The following is a 9,755-nucleotide window of genomic DNA, read 5'->3' as shown; positions in this document are numbered from 1 at the left end:
ATCCTCTCTCTAGTGCATAAATCGAACCCATAATTTAAAATCTCCCCACAAGGACGTCTACAGGCTCAGATGGCTTCACCAGTGAATTCAACTAAACATTTAACAGAGAAATAATGCCTGTCTTACACAAACGCTCACAGAGAATAGAAAACCTCCAAATTTGTTTTATGAAACCACAGCCTTAGTTATCAAAAATCTGACAAGAACAATATAAGAGATCAAAATTGCAGGCCAGTTCTTCTTATGAATATAAATACAAAGGTCTAAACAAAATATTAGCAAATAGAAACCAGCAATACATAGGGCCAGGCTTGGCTCACTCGGGAGAGCGTGGTGCTGGTAGCGCCGAGGCCGTGGGTTCGGATCCCATATAGGGGTGGCCAGCTCACTGGCTGAGCGTGGTGCAGACCACATCGTGCCAAGGGTTACGATCCCCATTGCTATCCCCTTACCGGTCAAAAAGAAAAAAAAAAAAACCCAGCAATATATAAAAACAACGTGTAAAAAAATATCATGATCAAATTGGATTGATCAATCATGGTCATTCACATTAACAGCATAAAGAAGGAAAAGTAAGTGTTCTTAATAAATGCTGGAAAAAATGTATAAAATTCATCAGTCTTGGGTGATATAAATGTTTAGCAAACTAGAAAAAGAAGAAATGGTCTTAATCTAATAGATATTATTGAAAAAACCTGCAGCAAACACATCATACTTAAAGCTTTCATTCTGAGATCTGAAGCAAGAAAAGGCTATTCATTATCACTTCTTCTATTCAAAATGTTACTAGATAATGATATGCACAGCAAAGTATTTAGGGGGGAGTTTACTGGTGTCTAAAATTACTTTGAAATGCATCACAAATGGGAATAAAAGGATGGATTGATGGATTCGTAAAAGGATGGGTAGATACGTGATAAAGCAAGTATGGTCAATGTGGTAAAATCTAGAACGGTGGACTCTATCTGCTGGGTATATGAGTGTACATTGTAAGTTTTTTCAATTTTGCATATGTTGGGCAAAAATAGCACCTGAGGTCTTAGCCTAGTGCAAGAAGTTTTTTTTAAAAATTGAGGGAACATTTATTCTATTTTATGAAATGATGTGTTTCCCGATTCTAGAATCACAATAAAGCCAATTGAGATCTTTTAAAACAAAGAAAGAAAAGAAAGAAGACAATTGGATTGGGTAGGAAGAAAATAAAGCCATTATTTGCAAATGGCACGATTATGTAGATAATCTAAAAGAATCTGCCGATAAACTAGTGAAATTAACAAGGCTTCTGGATATAGGGTTATAGACAAAAATCACTTATATTTCTATCCAGTACTAAACATTGGAAAATAAAAATTTAAATAGTTCATTTGAACCATTTACAGTAGCAATTTTTAAAAACATTCTACACCCAGGAATCAACCTAAAAAAAATTGAGTGAAACTTAAGAAGATATAAATAAGGATTCTCTAAATAAGGGTCCCTTCCAGGGTCGCTAGATTTATGGATTGGAAAGCTCAATATTATAGTCAGTTCTCTCAATCCAAATCCCAGTGGGTTTTTTGGGAGAATGGAGAAACTTGACAAATTGATTCTAAAATTTACATGAAAATGCAAAAACCCAAGAATAACCCAGAAAATCTAGAAAAAGAAGCTCATACATAACCAGATGTCTACAATTTATACATCTACTCTAAGACAGTTTAGTACTGGTACAAAGATAGGCAAATATATCAATGGACTAGAATAAGAAAGTCCTAATATAGAGAGACAATTGGTTTGACAAAGGGGTCAGTGCTGAGCAGTGGGGAAAGGATTTTTTTTTACCCTAGAAAATGGTCCTGGCACCGTGGGAGAGAAATGAATCTTGACCCCTACTTCACTCCTTACTCAAGGTCAATTCCTGGGGACTATTGAGCTAAATGTGAAAGGCAAAACCATAATATTCCAGGAGGAAAAAAATAGGAGACTATCTTGATGTTTTTCAGATAGATTTCTTAAGACAAAAGACATTAACCTTAAAGAAAAGATCTGATAAATTAGATTACGATCAAATTAGGAAGCTCTGTTCAACAAAAGAGAATGAGAAGGCAAGCTGTAGAGTGAAATGAGGTATTTGTAATGCATGAAACCACAAAGGGCTCAAATATAGAACATATAAAGAGCTCAAATTAATAAGGAAAAGACAATAAGAAAATCAGCAAAATATACAGGCACTTCTCAAAAAATTTCCAATAGCATATGAAAAAGTGCTGAAATCAAGGAAAAAGCAGATTGAACCACAATGAGGTACCATTGCACACTCACCAGAATGGCTAAATTAAAAGGTTAACGACATGGACTGTTGGTATGGAGCAACGGGAATCCTCATATGCTACATGGAGGAATGTAAATCAATAGCACTTTGGAAAACCGTCGGGCAATATTTGTTGAAATTGAAGATACTCATACACTAATACCTAGCAACTCCAGTGCTAAGAATATACCCAAGAAAAATGCACACGTGTACCAAGAGACAGGTTCAACTGTTGATAGGAGAATTATTCATAATACCTCAAAATTGGAAGTACCCCAAATGATTGTCAACTGTAGAATATATAAATAAATGACAGTATATTATACAATGTGACACTATACAGCAATGAAAAATGAGTAACCAGCTGCACTCAATTATGTAGATGAATCGCACAAATATAATACTGTTCGAAAGAAGACATCGAAGAAAAGAATTCATACTGTATGAGCTCATTTACACAAAGAAAAGGCCAAAAAACTCTTATCATTTGGGATGTGTGCTTAGGTTGTAAGAGTATGAAGAAGGCAGCAAGCTGGTGACTTTTGGGGAAGCAGAGGGGACAGTGATGGGGGGACCGGCGGGACTCTGGGTGCTGGCGACCTCTTTCTTTGCGGGTGGTGGTTACATAGGTGTTTGCTTGGCAATAAATCAGTGAACTATACATTTGCATCTTGTGTGTTTTCTGTATGTTTATGAGATTTTACAATTAAAACTGTTAAAACTAACCTATAATTAATTTAAAATTTAAACAAAACTTAAAGGAATGTAACTCGAAATAAGTTGGTGATTTCTGTTTTGTTTTGTTTTGGTTTTTTACATCTGGCCAGTAAGGAGATCCAAATCCTTGACCTTGGTGTTACCAGCACCACAGTCTGAGCTAAGCAGCCAGCCCGTGGCTGATAATCTCTGATAAGTGTTTCCTCACCCACTGAGTTCTAGACTGATCTAGCTGGAGGAACAACCGCATAAATAATCCTAAAACACTGACTAAGACAGAAAAGATTTTGCCTTTGGGAGGTTGTGTTGATTTTCTTAAGTTATCACGTTTTCCATTTGGATATTTGATTATTATTAAATAAATTTCTACTGACTGATGCATGGAACCCAATGAAGTCTCCTTGAAATCAATGGCCAAAATCTCTCCTCTCCACAGGAAGGCAATGAGACGTCAGTAAGCCCTCGAGAACAACATCTCCACTCTCAGTCCCTCCCCGACAACCCCATGCTGTCAGGGTTGGCACCTAAGTGTGGCCAGGGGGACCACCCTCGACCCGGGTCAGGGGATCCTGCCTCTTTCTCCCATAAGCATGGAGATCTCTGGCGCTGTGTTCTTACCATTGCCTGAGACAGGAGAGGGTCCTGCAAACCTGAGACAGAGGAGGATCCTGTAAACCTGAGACAGAAGAGGGTCCTGCAAACCTGAGACAGAAGAGGGTCCTGCAAACCTGAGACAGAGGAGGATCCTGTAAACCTGAGACAGAGGAGGATCCTGTAAACCTGAGACAGAAGAGGGTCCTGCAAACCTGAGACAGAGGAGGATCCTGTAAACCTGAGACAGGAGAGGGTCCTGCAAACCTGAGACAGAGGAGGGTCCTGCAAACCTGAGATGGGAAATTTCTCCATATGTGTGACAGCCTCTCTATGGTGATTAGGCCCCCAGCTCTGAGCCAGGGCCACAGGGGGACACTTAAATCTAACACCCTCATGCACACCCTGGGCTGTGGGGGACCAGCTCCACCACACAGGACTCAGGGGGCAGCTCCATTGTTTACCCCTTGGGCAAGTCCCATCCCCCCACCACCTTCCTGACCTTCAGTGTCTTCATCGTGCAACAGGACTCTTCTATGGGACACTGTATAATGAATGTGACATTCTCATGCCATCACACTTCACGTTTTCCAGTTTTCTCATGTGTGTTTGCTCATCCGGACCCCACACCCACCTGTGACAGGAAAGACGGGGTGGGGGGGCATTATGTTCTTCATGGGAAAGAAGCCTAGAGAGATGGTGGCCTAACTAGGGTCACAGCACAGGTAAGAGAGAGGCAGAGCTCAAACCCCAGGCCTGATCCTTACCCCGCACCCCAGCTTCCTCACATAACAATCTTCATTTCTATGGCATACCGAGAGACTTCTCACTGCACCCAGCTGTGAGGTGTGCATATACGAGGGTATGTCACAAAGTCCTCGGGAAAAGGCAATGAAAAGGCAATAAGAATCTTTCCATGAACTTCTGGAGTGCCCTTGGACAGCGGACTGCCCACGTGGGAACATCGCTGTGGAGCCGACATGGTGGGACTGCTGTCCTGAAGGGAGAGCCCGGCAGAGCCCAGTGGGAAGAGACCCCCTTCCTGCCCTGCGGGAACCCTTTTTTTGGTGGCTGGTCAGTGCAGGGATGGAAGCCTTGACCTATGTGTTATCAGCGCCATGCTCAGCTAGCTGGCCGGCAGCCCTGGGATTCTTCACTCCATCAGGGAAGACGACACAGATTACTGTGTGAGCCATGGACATAATCCTGCCAAAGCACCAAGAAGGCATTTGAGGGTGGGAGCTTGTCTGTGGTTATCTTCCAGGACTTCAGAGTCTACGTTCTGGTCCCAGTTACCAGCAGTCAGACCTCAGACTAACACTGTCTCCCGGGGCCTCACTTTCTACACCACACCAAGGTGTGGTGGAACCAGTTTATAGCCACTAAAAATAGGCCACTTGCTTCCTTTGGCAGGGTTACTAGTGGATTAGCACGCTCAGCAACGGAGGGACCTGGATTTAAGTAACAGTTCTCGAAGGGGGATCCAGAGATCCTAGGCATCCCTAAGGCTTTTGTCATCGTCATCACCATCAGTTATTTGCTTTTTCACTTTCATTCTTTCATCAGTGTTTGGTGGAGTTCTCCAGAAGCTGCATGGTGTATGACATTGCAACAGATTGACTACAGGAACTGATATGAGAAACTGGCTGTCTTCTATGAAGACACTAGGGATTTGCAAAAATGCAAAACTATGTCACTCTTCTCAGAAATTTTTTTGATTTGAAAAATAGTTATTTTTCATAAAAATGATATTTATGTTAATATGTCATGGGTTTATTATTGTTACTCTTTCGTGTCAATAACAATTTTAAAATTCCTCAGTTTAATTTTTTAATAAATGTTGTTTGATATAACCCACATAAACAGAAGTTTTGGGAGTCCTGAGGAATTTTTAAGAGTGCCAAAGTGTGCCAATCCCAGACACTTGGAGAACCACTGATGTAAGGGACGGTTTCTAGAGGGAGGTACTGGTCTCTGGTCTCAGCCTTGCCCTGTCCAACCTTTTTATCAATGCTTTGGATGAAGATACAGAAAGAATGTTCTCCAGATCTGTGAGTGACATGAAATTGACAGAGCTACTGATCAAATGACAGAAAGAGGATCCAAAAAATGTAACAGGCCGAATTTTATGAGATGAAATGTACCACGAATAATTGTGAGGTTCAACCTTTGGGTCCAAAAGTTTGGGTTTAGGAAAATGAGTCTCACTCTATACCTTCACACAGGACAATATTTAGGGGTTCCAATTGTGTGTAGTGGCTGCCAAAAAAGATGATGTAATTTATAACTCATTAATAGATTTATGGGGAACCCAGGACAAGGGTGGTTACAGGGCTGTTGACAGATTCAGCTCTTGTCTGTCTCAAAATGTTTTTATTTTGCCTTCATTTTTGAAGATATTTTTGCCTTATACAGAATTCTAGGCTGGAGTCTTGCCTCACGTGGGCTCAGCTTAGCCAGTGACTTTAGAGGGATTAGTAGGAAATTTGGGGGCTCCTTCCTCTCTAGGATGTGTCCCTCCACTTCCAGCCACACCGGCTGCCCCACCCTGCAACCTCTGTCTGGTGAGCCCAGTAAGACAGTGACTTGCTTGGCCTCTATTTCCTGGGTCCTGGGGAGCAGGAGAGGCCACGGGAAATGTGAGCGAGTGAGGGTTCTCATGCTTTGCCTACCCAACATCCAGCAGCGTCTTATTCCCCGGCAAAGAGCACCATACCCCTCCCCAAAGGTGACACCCCCGAGTCCCAGCCTCTCACTGCACTCAGCCTCGGGTCTGGTCGTGGCCTTCCTTCCCAAGTGCAGGAGGCAACACTTGGACTAATATTTTTCTACTGCATAACAAGGGACACCAGCTCTTTACACACTGTGGGTGGATTCTCACTATCTCCCACCCAACCACCTCCCCTAAGCCAGTGGTGCCTTTTAGGTGTTGTTATTTGCAGCGAACATGTGATCTACTTGAGCTAATTTAGGCAGAGAAGGACTTATTTCTGGGGAGGAGGTAGCTCTTCAGTCCTGGGGAGGCTGGGACCTAAGCTGAGATGCTGCACAGCCAGGGGGTACCCAGGTGCTCCCAGGACTGGGTGGCAACTGGGCTGCTGGTCTGCCCAGCACTCAGCATTCATCTGCACAGCTAGGACCCAGTCACTAAACTGTGCTTGCAGTCACCTCAGAGGACCCAGGTGCCAATTCTTCACCCTACTGTGCATGCACCTGCCACCCCCGATGCTTACTCCCACCTTCCAAGTCTCTGCGAGATGGCTCTGCTTGGGGAGAGCTGGGCTGCATGCAGACCCCAGCTGCAGAAGAGCCCGGACAGTGAAGTCTTTTGCCTTCCAGCCTCTGGTGACAGGAAAGCCACTTCATGGCGAGGAATGTGCCTCGGGAGCCAAACTGTGGTGTCTGTCGCTTTGCCTTAGGCTGTTGTTCGAGTCTTAAGTAAAATAACATTTAAAGCATGGAGAACATAAATTCTTGGAGAGCGGGAATTTATGTCTGATTTCTGCATGTCTGCATCCCACACCTACAGCAGTGCCTGACCTCAAGAAGTATTTGGTGAATAATGCCAGCATTCAGCACAGTTTTCTAGAAATGGTAAGCCCTGCATAAATAATAGCTAGTATTATCTCACGTGATAGGAATCACCAGCAAGGGCTAATGTAGCAGCTCAGCACCATCTTAGGGACCCAGGCTCTGCCCAGCTGCAGTTTGACACCCTCAGTCTGGCTTCATAGTCACAAGAGGGCTGACACAGCTCCTGGTGTTGCATAAAGGCATGATTTCATCCAGAGCACAGCTGGGGAGTGGGGCTCCTCTCCCAGAGGCCCCCTGGCATTTCTGTGTCCAGGACTACAAGGAGATAGGTCCACCATCATGGCAAACTAATCAGGATCTGGAGCCGGCTGGTTTACTGTGTGGAGGAGAGTGAACACCAGAACATGGCTCAGGCTCTTTTAGAACGAAGAAGCGGGGAGACAGAGCTGGGCAGGTAACCAACCGTGTCCGTTTGATCAGGGGCAAAGGGGAAGGCAGAGCCAGAATTATCATGAGAACCCCCGTCCGGAGCTCTCCTGAGTTCCAGCTCTCCCACCCTGCGGTGGGATGAGGCTGCCGGGAGGACAGGGCCAGGTCCGCCTCTGGAGGATGGACGCACCCACAGCGGTGTCCTCACCAGGGCTCCCCCCAGCCACCACAGTCACCCACACACATACCACACACCACACACCACACACCACACACACACCACACACCACACACACACCACACACCACACACACACCACACACACACACACACACACGCACACCTACACACGCACACACACACCAACACACGCACACACACACACCACACACGCACACACACACCACACACACCACACACGCACACCACACACACACACCACACACGCACACCAACACACGCACACACATACATATGCACACACACACACCACACACACCACACACACACACACACCACACACACACACACACCACACACACACACACATACCACACACACACCACACTCACCCACACACATACCACACACCACACACACACACCACACACACACACACCACACACACACACACCACACACACACCACACACACACTGAAAGAAGTGTTTTCCAAGCTAGCCGCAGTAACGCCATTCCGCAAGGCACAGAAAAATACCCTAGTAAAAAAAAAAAAAAAAAAATCAACAGCAGTTTCCAGGGCGCCCTTCAGCTGTTTCAAGAACTCCCACATGACCCGCGCTTTTTCCCTGGCCTTGTTTAAACCGACCAATTACCTTGCTTCTCGCTTCTGTACCCGCGCTTTTTGCTATAAAACAAGCTCAAAAACTCTACTCGGCGCGCCAGTCTACCGAGAGACTGAGCCGCCCGGGTACCCGTGTGTTCAATAAAACCTCTTGCTAATTGCATCCGGAGCCGTGGTCTCGTTGTTCCTTGGGAGGGTCTCTCCTGACTGATTGATTGCCTAAATCAGGCGTCTCTCATTTGGGGGCTCGTCCGGGATCAGACCCCCACCCAAGGACCACCGACCCACCAACGGGAGGTAAGCTGGCCAGCGATCGCTCCGTGTCTCGTTTCTGTGTCTGACTCCGTAACTCTGACTGTCCCTCTGAGTGCGCGCATTTTGGTTTCAGTTTGTTCCGGGCTGATCGCTCTGGGAGCGACGTGTGAGTAGCGAACAGACGTGTTCGGGGGCTCACCGCCCGGTAATCCTGGGAGACGTCCCAGGATCAGGGGAGGACCAGGGACGCCTGGTGGACCCCTCAGGAGAGGATCATTATGTTCTGATCCCACTGCCGCGTCTAGAGAGGCGCGCTCTGCCATCTGACTCCTTCTTTTGTCTCTACGCTACTCGATCTCGCCGCCGTTTCTGGTTTCTTTTTGTTTTGTTCCTGATAGGCCTCTGTGTCGTGGTCCCTCTCTTCGAAATGGGACAAAATAACTCTACCCCTCTCTCCCTCACTCTAGATCACTGGAGGGACGTGAGAGCAAGGGCTCACAATCTGTCTGTGGAAATCAGAAAGGGAAAATGGCGGACCTTTTGTTCCTCCGAGTGGCCCACGTTCGGTGTCGGGTGGCCGCCGGAAGGAACTTTTAATGTCTCTGTCATTTCCGCAGTTAAAAGGATTGTCTTTCAGGAAATCGGGGGACACCCGGACCAAGTTCCATATATCGTGGTGTGGCAAGACCTCGCCCAGAGTCCCCCACCATGGATGCTGCCCTCTGTCAAGGTCGCTGTCGTCTCCAGTCCAGAGAGGCCATCCGCTCCTCCCCGACCCCCCATCTACCCGGCAACAGACGACTCGCTCCTTCTCTCTGAGCCCCCGCCCTATCCGGCGGCCCTGCCACCTCCTCTGGCCCCTCAGGCGGTCGGACCGGCGCCGGTCCAGGCGCCCGATATTTCCGAACCTGAGGGACCAGCCGCGGGGACCAGGAGTCGCCGTGCCCGCAGTCCGGCAAACGACTCGGGTCCTGACTCCACTGTGATTTTACCCCTCCGAGCCATAGGACCCCCAGCCGAGCCCAACGGCCTAGTCCCTCTGCAATATTGGCCTTTCTCTTCAGCAGATCTTTATAATTGGAAATCTAATCATCCTTCTTTTTCTGAAAATCCAGCAGGACTCACGGGGCTCCTT

The sequence above is a fragment of the Cynocephalus volans genome, chromosome 13 (genome assembly GCF_027409185.1).
Source record: "Cynocephalus volans isolate mCynVol1 chromosome 13, mCynVol1.pri, whole genome shotgun sequence".
Classification (NCBI taxonomy): Eukaryota; Metazoa; Chordata; class Mammalia; order Dermoptera; family Cynocephalidae; genus Cynocephalus; species Cynocephalus volans.
The sequence above is the reverse complement of the archived record's forward strand: the minus strand, read 5'-3'. Positions refer to the sequence as shown.